Genomic DNA, 15815 nt, shown 5'->3' on the forward strand with positions numbered 1-15815 from the left:
TAATTTTTTTGTATTTAAACAGCAGAAAGAGACGGAGGCAAGAGGAGTACAGCACTACAGCAAACATAGCAGAGGTACCTCTCTTTACCCTCTTTAGTTTAGCAAACATTAGATTGCTAGACAGACAGATTGTTAGCTCTGGCTGCCAGGATATCACGTCTCCCACCACCTCACTCATTCCTTCCTATAATGAAAAACCAAAGATTAAGAGGAGGGTGGTCGAGTGCACAAAGTTTACATTAACTAAACTCTGATTCTAAGTGATAGTAGTTTCAGACCTGAGCCATTAAATGACAGGGACTTCATACAAAGGTGTTTAAGGTCCAAGTGGTTATATATATAAAACCAATTCCAAGGGGATTAAAATGTGGTATAGTTCTCAAAGATAAATGAGGGCAACTGCTAAAGACAAATGATACTACAGATCAGAATTATCTGATAATTTGCCTAGTATTTTATTTGATTTAGGGACATTGTGGTACGATACATCACCACTTTTACTCCTGTCTGCAGAAAACAAAGCCTGTAGAGATACACTTGCATGCTACTGTGAAAAAAATATAGCATGCCAATCAAGAATGATTAAAAAGAAACATCTTAAATAGTCAGTTGATCACAAAAAAGGTTCAGTTTACAAAGAAAAAGAAAACTCTACAGGTGGGTGAATAATTAGATTTTATAGATTTTAACTTTAAAAAAAAAAAAAGACAAAATCCTAATTAAAGGACAACGAGCAACTTGAAATAAAACAGTTTTCTTTTGTTGCCATGATGCTCATGTTTTGTCTTGTTATAAATCATCAAGGACACATCTTACCCTTTGGGTGTTGCATTTTTACTTCAGAGTTTAGTCCATTTTGAATGGTAAAATGGTAAATGGCCTGTATTTGTATAGCGCTTTACTAGTCCCTAAGGACCCCAAAGCGCTTTACACTACATTCAGTCATCCACCCATTCACACACACATTCACACATTTTGCATCAAAATGATGGAAAAAAAATAGCCTACAGTTCACACGATCTGCATAGTTATGAAAAGCTTCAACAGGTGAACCTGTAACTACCCCCATTTCTGGCAGCACACACCAAAGGTGTCAGATAGTTAATATTTTGCTCCCACTTAGGTCTCTAGCTGCCACCTAGGCCTTTTGTTTTACTGTCAATAACACCCATACATCCTTCTAGGTGACCCTCATCTCTCATCTACCTGAAAAAGCAGGTGTCTGTTGAGTTAATAAAAAAAAAAAAAATTAAAATTAAAAATTCTATAGTAACTGAATAACTGTGAATAACTGTGAATAATAACGGTGCCATCTATGCCTCCTCCAGCCTATACTCACCTGCACACTGTACCACTGTGGAGAGACACACAGCTCCTCCCCCTGACTAACGCTTCAGAGGCCAGTAAATTTCCCATTTCAACAACGGTGAAGTACTAAATAACTGGTCAGCGCTCACATTAACATTAGCCTTTTAACTATTAGGAGTTACCCAATAGCCACATAAGTCCCTTTTCCATTAGTACCTACTCGGATCAACTTGCCACAGACTGCCATGATCCGACTCAGATCGACTGGTTTTCCACTACAATCTGGTTCTACCTAACATGCGTGGTTGTCGTCATAGCAATGCATCCGTGCATCCTGCGACGTCATTTAAATGCAACATGAAAGCTACAGAAAAGGTGGACGGTGAAACAAGAATATACCTGGTGATATGGCTTTTCAACAGACTCAAAAGCCAGACATTCTGCTGCCATGATCAGGAAATTCAGGACCAAATCAGAAACAAAGTAATTTTCAGTCTGGAAAAGGTTATGAATCCATTTTGAAACTGTGGGACTCAGCAAACCACATTGAAAGCCATTATGCACAAATAGCAAAAACATGGAACAATGGTAAACCTTCCCAGAAGTGGCTGGCCACCAAGAGCACGCAGACAACTCATCCAAGGGGTCACAAAAGACCCCAGAACAACATCCAAAGAACTGCAGGCCTCGATTAAGGTCAGTGCTCATGACTTTGCCATAAAAAGGGTTATTAGGGTTAGGGCCATGTAGGTTTGGATCTCTTTCCCCTCTTAATAAACACCTTCATTTAGAAACTGTATTTTGTGTTTACTTGTGTGATCTTTGTCAAATATTTGATATTTGTTTGATCTGAAACATTTAAGTGTGACAAATACAATGCCCGGAAGTGGGCAAACAATTTTCCACACAACCACTATACCTATGGTATCAACTTCAAAATCCTAGGCGATTTCCTTCTCAAGTTGTTGCATTACCAAGTGTGGATTATTAATCAAAGAGCAGCCGAATCAGACAGGACTCAGATCTGAGGATGTTAAGAGCTGCAGGCAGATGTGGACAAGAAAATAAACTATTCCACCTTTACAATAATTTATTAAAATGTGTTTCTTATTTAGTTTTAGTCAGTTTTAAAATGCAGGCAGTGAATGGTTCAATCTTTCACAGCAAGATCTCTCATTTCTTTTTTTTCTTTTTTTAAGCATAACTAGCACTTTGGGCAAAGTTCATTTCTAACTTTTCCATAATGTTCTTCCTCTACAGTAAGGAAATTAGGGATGCTGCGATTTATTAAGTAATTTGAACAATTAGAGTATAAATAATCCTTAACACAAATTCTTTGCTTCGATGCTTCAGTTAATGCATGGCTCTGTAGCATGCCATTGTCATGCGAGTGCTTCACCCACATTTGCGACTAAAAACATCCTCCCACAGAAGTGTATTTGGGAGCAGCGTGTGAATAAAAAGTATGATAACATTAAGCCCAAGCAGCCCCCAGTTTTAAAGAAAAACACGGATGACACAACAGCAGCAGTGAAGATGATGCCATCATAGTTTCACGTGGAGCTAGAGTCTGCCTACACACACTTGACAAAGAACAAAGAGGCGGAGCCAGTGTCAAGGTGAGCTCAGATTGAGTGAAAAAACAAAACAAAACGTGTTTCTAGTGGAGGATTCTAAGGCAGGTTCTGAAGCCACTGCACTCCTGCCCAATTAGTCCAGACTCATAATCTAGAAATTAACTTAGGCCAAAACAGAGACCTATAAGCAAAAAGTTGTTCAGTCTGCAGAAAACACATGAATCCACATACCATGGCTGGATGGACTGGATGAGAGTGCTTCAAAATACGCCTTGGGAATTTTTCGGTTAAGATTTGAGTATGAAAGTGATGCCAGTGATAAATTAGTACATCCACCGGTGCACAATACAAATAGTTAAACAGCTACAATGAAGCAAAATTCACTTTCAAAAAGTCATCATTTACATTTACATCATTGCAAACATTTGTGACTTTATTAGTAATTTACACATCTGAATTCAAATCGCTTAACTCTGATTAGATTTAATCGACAATCATCTTAAGTTAATTCATTTGACTAAAGTATAAAGTGTAAAAGTTTGTCGTGCTTTTACTGGTGAGTTGCTCCATAAGGTTCACAAAGGCTCCCATTTCCCCTGACATCACATGTGAAATGTGGCCATATCTCTTCTCGTCTCTTCCTCGCAGTCTTAATTCAGTCCATATAAACAAACAGTACACACAGTACTGCGCTCTGGGGTCCTTAGGGACTAGAAAAGTGCTATACAAATACAGGCCATTTACCATTTACAAGCAGAAGAACTGGTTATAAAATAACCAATGAATTAAGCAAAAACAAAAAACAGCAACAACAAAACAAAAGTGTGTATGAAACATACAACTGAAATAAATACACACAAGACCAGGAGAGAGTACAGAACTAAACTAAGCAGTGTCACAAGAAAATAATCTATTTAAATCGTATGGGTTACATATGTGGGTTATATGTTACGTTACTTTTTTCTCCCTGTTCCAACACACAGTGGTGTTTTATGTAGCTTATCTGCGTAGCCAATTTAATTAAAAACTTACTCTTTGGCCTCCTTTAGCAGTAATGATACTTGTAATAACTGCAGCCTGTTTGTAGCTCTGGAGGCCTGAATTAGAGACTCTGCTTCAATTCACTGACTGCTCTGCCCTGTAGCCAGAGCAGGTGAAGGTAGCGTAGGCCCCAATAGCGCTCCCCTGGCTGATTGTCCTGAGGAGCTGCGAAAACAGGATGGCTGGGTGATGGTCTTAAACAAAAGCCCCCAGTATACCACCAAAACCCCATCCCCGTTGAGACTGTGTCAGCTCCCAAACCGACAACCCCCCCGAAAAAAAACAAACAAACTAAAAACCAGCAAAAATGACTTAAACATAAAAAACATCAAAGAGAGAACAATACAGCATCCATATCTGCACCAAGAGCAAAACAGTGAAATGTGGATTATTAAACATTAGGTCTATCTCTTCCTAGTCTCTGTTAGTAAATGAATTAATAATTGATCAAGAAATCAATTTACTCTGCCTTACAGAAACCTGGTTACAGCAGGATGATTATGCTTAAATGAGTCAACACCCCCGAGTCACTCTAACTATCAGAAACCTTGAAGCACAGGAAGAGGGGGTGCGGTGGCAGCAATCTTCCATGCTAGCTTATTAATCAACCAAAGACCCAGACAGAGCTTTAATCCAGTCGAAAGCCTGATTCTCAGCCTTGTCCACCTCAGCTGCAAAACTTAACAACCAGTCCTATTTCTGATTTTGTGCTCAGCTCAGATAAAATAATGATTGGGGGTGATTATAACATCCATGTAGTAGCTAAAAATGACATCCTCAACACAGCATTTAATCTGTTATTAGACTCAATTGGCAAATTTTAAAATGTAAAACAACCACTTTAATTACACTCTAGTTCTTGTTTTAACATATGGCATAGAAACGGAGCATTTAACAGTATTCCATGAGCACCCTGCTGTCTGATCATTTCCTAATGACACTTAAATTTACAATAATGAATTACACAGCAGTAGAGAATAGTATCATCCCAGTAGGTGTCTTTCTGAAAGTGCTGTAACTAAGTTTATGTGTATCCTTTAACATTCATCCACTGCTATCTTCTTTTATGCCTTGTGCCAACACAGCAGTGCTGTTTAAATAAATTGATTTGGATAAGCAGCCATATGTTCTGGACACTCAGATTAAGAGAGGAGAGAAGCAATCAACTGATCATCACCTGAGTTGGGTCAGGTAGTGAGGGACGAAGCTGGACAGACATGCCACATCCAAATATATAGCGAGGATGAGCTGGGAATGCCTAGCAGAGGCCCTGGTCCACGAGCTTTTCAACTCTCACCTCTGACAGAGGTTCGACAGCCTTCCGAGGGAGACTGGGGACAATGTTCAGCACCTCTATTGCTGAGGTTGCAGCAAGGTGGTTGGTGCCTGTTGTGGTGGAACCAGCTGGTGGACACCAAAGCTGAAGGAGTCCTATCAGGCTGAAAGTAGAATGTTCTCAAGTAGGGCTGGGCCATATCATACCGTTCACAGTAATACTGGTATAATGTTGGGCAATGATAAGAAAATGAAATATCGTGATAGAACATGGGTAAAACGTGCATGCACAGTGCCTTTGTTTTCATACGCACATGGCGGCAAAAGCATGGCGGCAACAGAGAATGAGAAGGGTGAAAGCGGATCGTTGAATGAAACAGATGAACCAGAACTGGTTTGTAAAAGTGCAACTTCAGTGGTGTGGAACTGGTTTAGCTTTCGTCCGTCAGATACACAACAAAGCACAATTTTTGGTAGCGCATGCTAGCGGGCTGTCGTTATTACCGTGTTTTTTTGGAAAATACGGCACACTTAAATCAATCCTTTGATTTTTCTGAAAATCGTCAGTGCCCCTTATAATCCCGTGTGCCTTATGTATGAACTCTGGTTGTGTTTACTTTGCTAAGCTACGAACCCGCACCGCTTGATGGATTGTCGGAGCATTACGGCTATCGTAGGCGGAGCCTCGCGGAGTGATACGTACTGTGCTTCAACATAATATTACCGTATTGTGTGTGTGTATAACCTCTTTAAGTTTTGTGGATATTATACATGGTTATGCTGAGGATATGTCGGCCAGTTTCCACTGGAAATGCCTTTTGGTTAAACTGTCAGCAAGGAATTTGCATTTGCACTGTTACATTTTTATATAACTTGTATTTATATAACTAATGCACATAAAAAACAGCTGCTTGTTTAAGTGAAAATACATTGATGGGTTGGTTTTTTTTGCACAAATAAAGTTGTGGAGTTGTAAAGTGTTTTGTCTATTGTCAATTATATCGTCAGTTATATCGTTATCGCAAATTTTCAAATTTATATCGTGATAAATATTTTTGGTCATATCTCCCTGCTCTATTATCAAGCTTGGTTAGGCTGTGGGAGTGCAAGGTACAAGGAGTTCGGCGAAACCATGGAAAAAGACTTTTGGACTGCCTCAAAGTGATTCTGGCAGATACAACTTATACAGATATGCAAGGTTGCTCTCAAGAATTGCATTTGTCTCATGTGGTAGTGATGTATAGGTTTATGAGTGCATGTGTATTACTGTGTGTATGTTGTACGTATTCAATATGCTGATGGCTTGTGAAGAGAAAATGTTTCAGCGTCTGTATTTGCTAAAGAAGGTGTCTATACATTTCCTCAGTTTTTGTCCTCGTGCATTAGTTTTTATTTCGTTATCTCATCAGAGAAAAAGGTTGTTGATGAAAACTATCATGAAAATAATTATTCAACACAACACTGCATGCTACAAAGGTGAGTGTTTGATTCTGTACTCTGTTCAAAGCTCTATTTCTATCTAGAAGAATAAGGCAGATATCATATAAAAATAAAATAAAATAAAAATAAATGACATGATGTTGCAATTTAGCTACAGTGAATTGTCTCCAGCTGTTGTGTACGCTTTAATGACTCAACAATTGTGTTTTGTTTCAAGTACATTTCAATGCAAAACAGTTTTACTTCAGTAAAAGATTACTTTTATAGAATGTGTTAGGGCTGGGCGATATATCGAGTTTTTTAAAAAACATGGATATATTTTCATACGAGATATAAGATGTGACAATATCGTTTATATCGATATAGTCTATATTACGTTATAATTATACTTGTGGAGCCGCAAGTTTGCCTCTCTTTCGTCCACTTTTGTCTCTATGCAACGTTACTCAGCCTCGCCTCTCCTTCACTGAACACAACTCCCCCTCCCTCATAGCTTCACCTGCAGGCAGCGACAAGATGAACACGGAAAATCTCTGTTAATGAGTTACCGCGGACCACCCCGTGCGTGGGGGTGAACAGCGTCAACGTGTTAGCGAGCTAACCGCGCTAACGACAGGGGCTGCATGGCCTAAAATCCTTTCATTTTCTCAAAAATCGACAGCGCGCCTTATGTATGAATTCTGGTTGTGCTTACTGACCGCCAACTGATTTTATGTGGTACACGCCGCTCAGCAATCTTTCAAAAAATGTTTTAGTAAAACTTTAGACTTAGAGACTTAGAGCTTTTTATTGTCATTGTGCAGTTTCTTGCACAGCGAAATTGGGTAAGCTTTGGTAAGCTACGGAGCTGCACCGCTTGATGGAATGTCGGAGCATTACGGCTACCGTAGTCTGGAGCCTCGCGGAGTGATATGTACTGTGCTTCAACGTAATATTACCGTATTGTGTGTGTATAAGGACCATAAATGGCACCTCTTAAGAGACATGGTTACAAAGAGGATTTCAAACTCAAGGCTGTCAGTCACGCAGTAGAACTTGGGAATAGAGCAGCTGTGAAATCTGTCTTTGTTATTATGCTCATCGTCTTTTAGTTTACATTTTGACTGCTCAATTGTGAGCTTTTTGTTATGCACAAAAACAACATTGTTTTCTTTTATTTATGGAGCATTATTATTTAATAAATGCTGATAATTTATTTTTGAGTAATTTCTTCATGTACATCTATGCTGTATATTAATAAAAGTGCCTGTGTGACATCTGGGACACAGCTTTGACTAAACTCTCTTTTTGTGCTTACCTTATGGCTTGTGTGTTAATAGACCTCTCTGCATGGAATCATACTTGTTATTAATCTCTGGCTCTCATCCACAGCATGTCTTTTGTCCTGTCTTCCTTCTCTCACCCCAACTGGTCGACGTAGATGGCCGCCCCTCCCTGACCCCGGTTCTGCTGGAGGTTTCTTCCTGTTAATAGGAGTTTTTCCTTCCCACTGTTGCCAAAGTGCTTGCTCATAGGGGGTCATATGATTGTTGGATTTTTCTCTGTATGCATTATTGTAGGGTCTACCTTACAATTATAAAGTCCCTTGAGGTGACTGTTGTTTTGATTTGGTGCTGTATAAATGAAACTAATTTGATCAACTACTTTTAATTAAATGTAGAATTTAGGATAGGATAGTTCCTCACCTGTAAAAAAACTGATCATTTTCATTTGATCAGAGACTGTGATCACCCACCTCAGGTGAACCATGTGAGCTCTCAAGTTGTGTGACCTGTTCAATCATGATGATTCGCGCCATAAAACGCGTACAATTTTCATTTCTGTTTTCCTTTAGATTTCTTCAGCTTCGTAATAATGTAATAAACGTGTCAGTATTTTCACTGCTACACATCAAACAGCCGTTGTTAGCTAATTCGGAAACGTCATTTTCAAAATTGTAAACAAATGTTTTAATACAACGCTTATGTTTCTGCCAAAGTGTAACTCTGTTTAACGCAGTAACTTGAACCTTTCCATCGTAGATGCTGCAACGTCACTGCTTTGAACCTGACCAATCACATTAGGACTCCTGTTCCTTTGAGCTTTGTCCTCCACACTCAGTTGGTTTGAGCATGCAGAATTGAGCTTCAAGAACAGTTACCTGCAAGAGCCTGAATCTGCTGCATCACTTGCAAATCAGGCAACCTCGTGTACATGTGCGTATTATTCACCATCAGCTGATCTTAAGCTTGAAATCTAAACACAGTGATTCTGTTCTGAAGTTAGGGGTGGGCGGTATAAACGGCATAAACGATATAAATTGGGCCAATGGTTGAGATTTTGACTATACCGCTCTAGTGCATGTTGATGGTGTCATCAAGCGGTAGCTGTTTTGGTCGAAAGAATTGCAGCGGCTGAAAAAATATCATTTGCAAATTATGCCGGGCGACAGTAATAGCAAAGACACAAAGCACTTTTGGAATATGGGGAAAGCCAAAAACTGCGCTTCCTCCACTTCCGTGCCATTGATTCATTAATGCTGAATTCTCTCGCAGCTGCTCTATTCGTTAACTTTTATTGAGTGGAAAACTGTTAGCGTTCGTCCTTCAGCTTCACTGTCCTAATGTTATGCTAACGTAGCTGTTTTGCTAGCAATCACGTAGCACATCATTATATACCAGGGCTGCCCAATCCCAGTCCTCGAGAGCTACTATCCTGCAGCTTTTAGATGCATCCCTACTCCAACACAGCTGAATCAAATGGTTTGATTACCTCTTCAGCATGCCATCGTGTTTGGCAAAGGCCTGATAACAAGCCATTCATTTGATTCGGGTGTGTGGGAACAAGGATGCATCGAAAAGCTGCAGGACGGTAGCTCTCGAGGACCGGGATTGGGCACCCCTGTTATATACCAACTAGTTCTACTTCAGTAACCCTACAAACGTCACTGCTGTTTAGTTTTCTCTCTTCATTTATGTTGGAAGTGATAGCAGAGCTGTACGTTTGAATTTTTTCAGATATCTCTCTGCCAGAACATGATATATCATGTTTAGGTGGAAACTAGCGAGTTACTTCCTGCTAACTTCTAACTCCGTTGAATTTAATGAATCCTGTTTTCATGGATGCCTGGATGTTAAACTTAATTGTTGCACCTGGTAAAGCAGCAACGCTGATCATGTTATTAAAAATGAAAGAATTTAGACAGCTTTTAACTGTCAGTGATGCCGCAGTGTTTGTTTGACTTTGGGACCTGCAGCAGACGGAGTTTTGGACCCAGATTACTCCACAAGGCTCCTGACTACGGCAGCCGTAATGCTCCGACAATCCATCAAGCGGTTCATAGCTTACCAAAGCCGTACTAAAACATTTTTGGATTTCTGCGTGCCGTGTACCACATAAAATCGGTTCGAGGTGAGTAAGCACAACCAGAATTCATACATAAGGCACACTGTCGATTTTCGAGAAAATTAAAGGATTTTAAGTGTGCCTTATAGTGTGTAAAATACGTTATACAGAAGAAAAGAATATATCGAGATATATATCGTTACCGCACGTGCTTCAAATTATACCGTGATATGGATTTTAGGCCATATCGCCCAGACCCATCTGAAGTGTTAAAACATTTGGTACCTGAGAAACCAGGAGCTCATCAGCTGTAGTATATACACCTCAACTTTTTAAAAACATATAGTGTTACAAATATTTAATGATTCAATTCAATTTTATTTATATAGCGCCAAATCACAACAAAAGTCGCCTCAAGGCGCTTCATAGATACAGAGAAAAACCCAACAATCATATGACCCCCTATGAGCAGCACTTTGGCGACAGTGGGAAGGAAAAACTCACTTTTAACAGGAAGACAATGACAGCTCAATAGTTCTTGGCAGAAAAAGAAACAAAGCACTACAGATGGGAACCTCATCCAACACACACTTCGACCCGCAAACAGTGTCGTTACATTACCACAATTGTTTGTGGTTTCAAAAAAGTAAATTGTTAGAATTTAAATTGGTTGTAGGTCTTTTCTTTTATCCAAGAGAGAAAGGTATTGGATGAGCACACATACGCACTGCTTTATGAAAACTAATATCAAAATCTTCACATCTAGAGTTGCTTTGTTTCAATCTAGAACACTATAAACAATCATTTCCATGAAGTACCAGTGATGTCATAAGCTCTGACTTCATGTTTACCCAAACAATGATCGTGATGAGGATCTACTGACAAACTTCCTTGAGGCTAAGTGTGCAGAGCCTTTCATTCTCAGGGTTAGGCTATCCTCTGGAACAATGTTTACAGTGTCAAGTTTTCAGTTATGTTCTAATAGTGTCTATCGAGCTGGCAAACACGAAACATGAGGTTTTACATTTGGATATCCTATGCTTTTCCATTAGCAAACCAAAGAACAGCTTCGTTCAGTGCATTGCCCTAATCAATTTAGCAAGCTGACTGTCTGAGCCAAGCAACGTCTTCGTCTTTGGGTTAGGGTTAGGGTTACCTGTAAAAGGTTAGTAAAAATTAACCTCCCCATTCAAAAGTTTAAAAATTCGAAGCCTTTGATGGCAAAGCTTTGTCCATTGTTTCCTTATATTTGCATTGTGTGAACAACTAAAACCAAAATTCCTGGTAATGTTCAGGACTGTTCCTTTAGTGTGTGAATGTGTGTGTGAATGGGTGGATGACAGGTTGTGTAAAGCGCTTTGGGGTCCTTAGGGACTAGAAAAGCGCTATACAAATACAGGCCATTTACCATTTACCATTTAGAAGAGGTGAACACCCTCCAGCTTGCCTCACTTTTGGGAGGGGCCATTTATTTTGCCTCTATAATAGTTTCAGGTGGACTTTGCAATGCAGGTGGAATAACACCAAGCCTGAGAACAAAGGCTTTTGTTTGACTAGTCCTGGGCTCATGCAGGTGGAAGTACACAGCCTGTGCTTCATTTGGCAGTAACCTGTCCAGACTGTACAGTGTGAATGCTGAACAATGGCTGTTCTAATAAAACAGATTCCGATTCTTTTTTCTTTTCTTTTTTTGCACCATTTAATAGAACAACTTTTTTGCATATGGGTGGTTCCATTTTGGTAATAACAAGCCAAGTTACTCAATGAAATTCAATGTTGTTCAGTGATTAAGGCCCCAAGCATGCACCTGTTGCTAACTGGAAAGCTGACATTGCACAGAGAAAGTCAGCGGTTTGGACCCATTTCACACCATCTATGCCAACAGCTTTTCATTGCAAACATTTGTGACTTCATGATAAACTGTGAGCACGTGAGTTGAACTTCTTTCCTGTTATGTTTCTGTAACACTTTTATTTTGAATACAAGTGACAAAATATATCGTTACCATTTTTAATATCTTCACATTGTGACACTTCACATGTGATGCATATATGTATGATTAAGTGCACCTACAAGAGAAAGACAAAAAGAGACCATATGACAGCAGAGTGCAGTAAACACTGAGCCGAAATGAGGCAAGAGCAAAGGAAATAATGGAAATTGATTTTTCATGTCTGTCGGTCAAGATGGCATTTATCATTTCACTAAAATACCTTTTGGCAACACCTCACCTCACTCACACACACACACTCTCACACATTTAGGCAGACCAGAGCAATATAGTAATATGGCTGATGTTCCTTATTAAGTAGTCAGAAATTTTAAATAAATCTTTAGTGTGTAAACTGATGGGGAAAACCCTGCTTCATTCATTTTGTTTTACAAAGTCTGATGTTGTCTTACACATCATTACTAGTTTGTTCCTCATAGTGAGGAATACTTCATATGAATTTGAGCTGATTAGACGAAGCAATCACAGTACATAAGCATTGTAGTTCAGGACTTCAGCTCAGCTCTGACTCGGTGGATACAATGTCAGCAGTTTTATAAATACGAATTATCGTGAAACCAGCCAAACAGGTGAAACCGCCTTCCTCGTACTCCCCCTCCCCAAACACAGTACTTACTCACTCTTGAAACCAGACCGTTGACTCGAAGGGCTTACTAACATACTGACTGCTGAGACACACCTTAGTCAGGTTAGATGTCGCCGTCATTATGCAACATTAGCTGCAACTAGTACTCACCTGGCTGCACATGCAGGTTAGCAAGAAATTCCCCAGTTTCTCTAATACTGCTGACATCTTGCGGGAAACTGCTAATCCATTTCTACCCAATTTTCTTCCGTGTGGACTTGTCTTAATAACTGAATGGCTTCAGGCTGCTGCAATTAGGTTTACTGTAGCTTTAAGAGTGAAAACAAGCTAACCGATGGCGAAAACTACCAATTACATACAAAAGCTGACTGGTGTGGTTATAGTCATTCTTTAAAATTTAATAAAGAAGGCAAGTTACTGATGTGAGACGGTCATTTCAATCAGTCCACCTTGTATTACATTTTTAAAACTCGACGACTTGCCGAAAGTTAAAGCGTCTGTCATCGCAAGACTCCATTCTTGCGATTGTAATCGGTATGAAAATTTTGAGAAAAATATACACAAAACTGATTTTTGAGGCAACGCTCATATGCCTGTTTTGCTTGGTTTACTTCAGATGGTTAGAAAGCTAACCATAGAAAAACTGGCAAATGACATTCTGGCTCTACACACAACTTGAGCTAGCTTCAGCTGAAGTGTGTACATACTGAAGAGTAAACAGCATGGAATAAACTGTTAGCCGGACGGTTCACAACAACTACGGGCACAAGGTCTGAGAGCGTGCGGTCCGACTTCCTAACCCACCTGATTCCAAACGGCCGTTGCTCAGCAGAGGTGCACCGTTTACAGCCGTTGAAAGAAATTCCAAATCCGACCAGTTCCCGGTGTATTAGTTACAAAGAGGTATCTCTCCCCTTCCAGAGTCGAGGAAGACGTAGACACGCCGTGAATAAGTATTCCCGGAATCCAGGCGACAGGCTTCTTGTTGAGCAACTATCACATCTAAAGATCTATAAGGAACTAAAACTGGGTTGGCTGGTTTTTGTTTTCCACCGCTGCGGTGGTTAGCCTCAGTATTTCCTGCTAGGCTAAACCTCACTGCTGTGCTAACTCCGCCCTCATGACACATTCAAGCACACCTCGTAAACGTGTGCAGACGTCCGGTCAGTGGTTTGCTTTGAAATTTGGTTGAAAACGACGAACCAAGAGCGGCATATCTAGCCGCATGTAGGCTGGTAATTGATAAAGTTCCTGGGGAAAATCTGGTGATGTTAGAAGAGACAGCATCTATCCCACTTTGGAAGGACTAACATTCATTTCTAGAAACTGGCTAAACCCTTCAAAACGTGACTATCGACGAAGCAGAGTTTGTTATTTTTTTTATCCATCTACCACCTGACCTTTACTTTGAGTTTCTATCGGATCTGTGCATATGTACATGGTGAAAATTATATCATCAACACTATTATTAGACTCAACTGGCTTCTCTCAAAATGTAAATGAGCCACTTTAATCACACTCTTGTAGTGACATGTGGCATAGGATTACAAATTTAACTGTAATCCTTTAAAACTCCTGTTTGTCTGATTGTTTCCTAACTAGAAAACACCACTGAGTGGAAACAAACTGTGGATAGCAATACTATCAGACAAATACCACTGTTAAAAATTACACAAAGACTTTTACACAGCACTGAATGTTTTACCATAAACACTGTTCAGATATATCAGCCATATCAGCCTGTCAGTTTTTGCATTTACCATACCAATGAAGAAGACTCAGAACAGAATTAAGAGGTTCTAGATCTTAATTCTCAATGAGGAGAGAGACCTCTTTGTAACTAATACACTGGAAACTGGTCAGATTTGGATGGTGTTTTTAGGGAAGGTGTTCTTTGGGTCATACTCAGCATTTGGTGGCGATCGTGGCTCAAGAGTTGGGAGTTCGCCTTGTAATAGGAAAGTTGCCGGTTCGAGCCCCGGCTTGGACAGTCTCTGTCGTTGTGTCCTTGGGCAAGACACGTCACCCGTTGCCTACTGGTGGTGGTCAGAGGGCCTGGTGGCAGCCTCGCCTCTGTCAGTGCGCCCCAGGGTGGCTGTGGCTACAATGTAGCTTGCCATCACCTGTGTGTGAATGGGTGGATGACTGGATGTGTAAAGCGCTTTGGGGTCCTTAGGGACTAGTAAAGCGCTATACAAATACAGGCCATTTGTCGTCCTAAAAACATGGCAGGTCAGGTTGAGGCCAAACAGCTTGATTTTGGTTTCATCTGACCACTTGGGAGTGCTTTCTCTCAAGCCCTCTCTGAACTATGTCAGTGTTCACTGGCAAACTTAGATGGGCCCTTACATATCCCTTATCCTGAGCAAGGAGACCTTGCAGACACTGCAAAATTTCAATTCATTATGGTGTAGTGTGTTACTAATAGTGTTCTGGGTGACTGATCTCACTTGCCCTCAGCACTTCCTGTGTAGTTTGGGGCTGATCCACCACCTTTCTCATGCTCATCTGCACCACATGAAACAATATATTGTTTTGGGCTTTAGACAGAGGGTGATTCATGGTCATTTTATATTTCTTTCATTTCTGAATAATTGCCTTGAAAGTTGTCACCTTCTGTCCAAACTTCTTGCTGATGGTCCATTCCAGTCCAATTCAGATCAAACTGAGGTTATTGTACTCGGCCCTGAAAAGCTTAGAAATATGGTATCTAACCAGATTCTTACTCTGGATGGCATTACCTTGGCCTCCAGTAACACTGTGAGGAACCTTGGAGTCATTTGTGACCAGGATATGTCCTTCAATGCACATACTAAACAAATATGTGGGACTGCTTTCTTCCATTAGCGCAATACCTCTAAAATTAGAAATATCCTGTCTCAGAGTGACGCTGAAAAACTGCTGCAGCAAGAGTGCTGACAGGGACTGGAAAGAGAGAGCAGATTTCTCCTATATTGGCTTCCCTTCATTGGCTTCCTGTTAAATCCAGAATTGAATTCAAAATCTTATCGTAATGACCTTGTAGTACCATATCACCCCATTAGAGCACTTCACTCTTGGGCTGCAGGCTTACTTGTTGTTCCTAGAGTATTTAAAAGTAGAATGGGAGGCAGAGCCTTCAGTTTTCAGGCCCCTCTTCTGTGGAACCAGCTTCCAGTTTGGATTCAGGAAACAGACACTATCTCTACTTTTAAGATCAGGCTTAAAACTTTCCTTTTTGCTAAAGCATATAGTTAGGGCTGGACCAGGTGAC

General features: G+C 40.2%; 1 protein-coding gene across 2 annotated transcripts in view; it reads right to left on the bottom strand.

Annotated features, from left to right (window-relative positions):
- llgl2 (LLGL scribble cell polarity complex component 2) overlaps positions 1 to 13720 on the bottom strand; it is a 47145-nt gene extending 33425 nt beyond the window's left edge. Inside the window, exon 1 of one of the 2 annotated variants that reach the window (XM_082543896.1) lies at positions 13367 to 13720. The gene's annotated coding sequence lies outside the window, so the exon portion shown is untranslated. The remainder of the gene's footprint in view (positions 1 to 13366) is intronic. The other variant, XM_082543895.1, reaches the window with a different exon arrangement.
- Between the last annotated feature and the right edge of the window lie 2095 nt (positions 13721 to 15815).

Source organism: Aulonocara stuartgranti (assembly GCF_965226115.1).
Source record: "Aulonocara stuartgranti genome assembly, chromosome: 8".
Classification (NCBI taxonomy): domain Eukaryota; kingdom Metazoa; phylum Chordata; class Actinopteri; order Cichliformes; family Cichlidae; genus Aulonocara; species Aulonocara stuartgranti.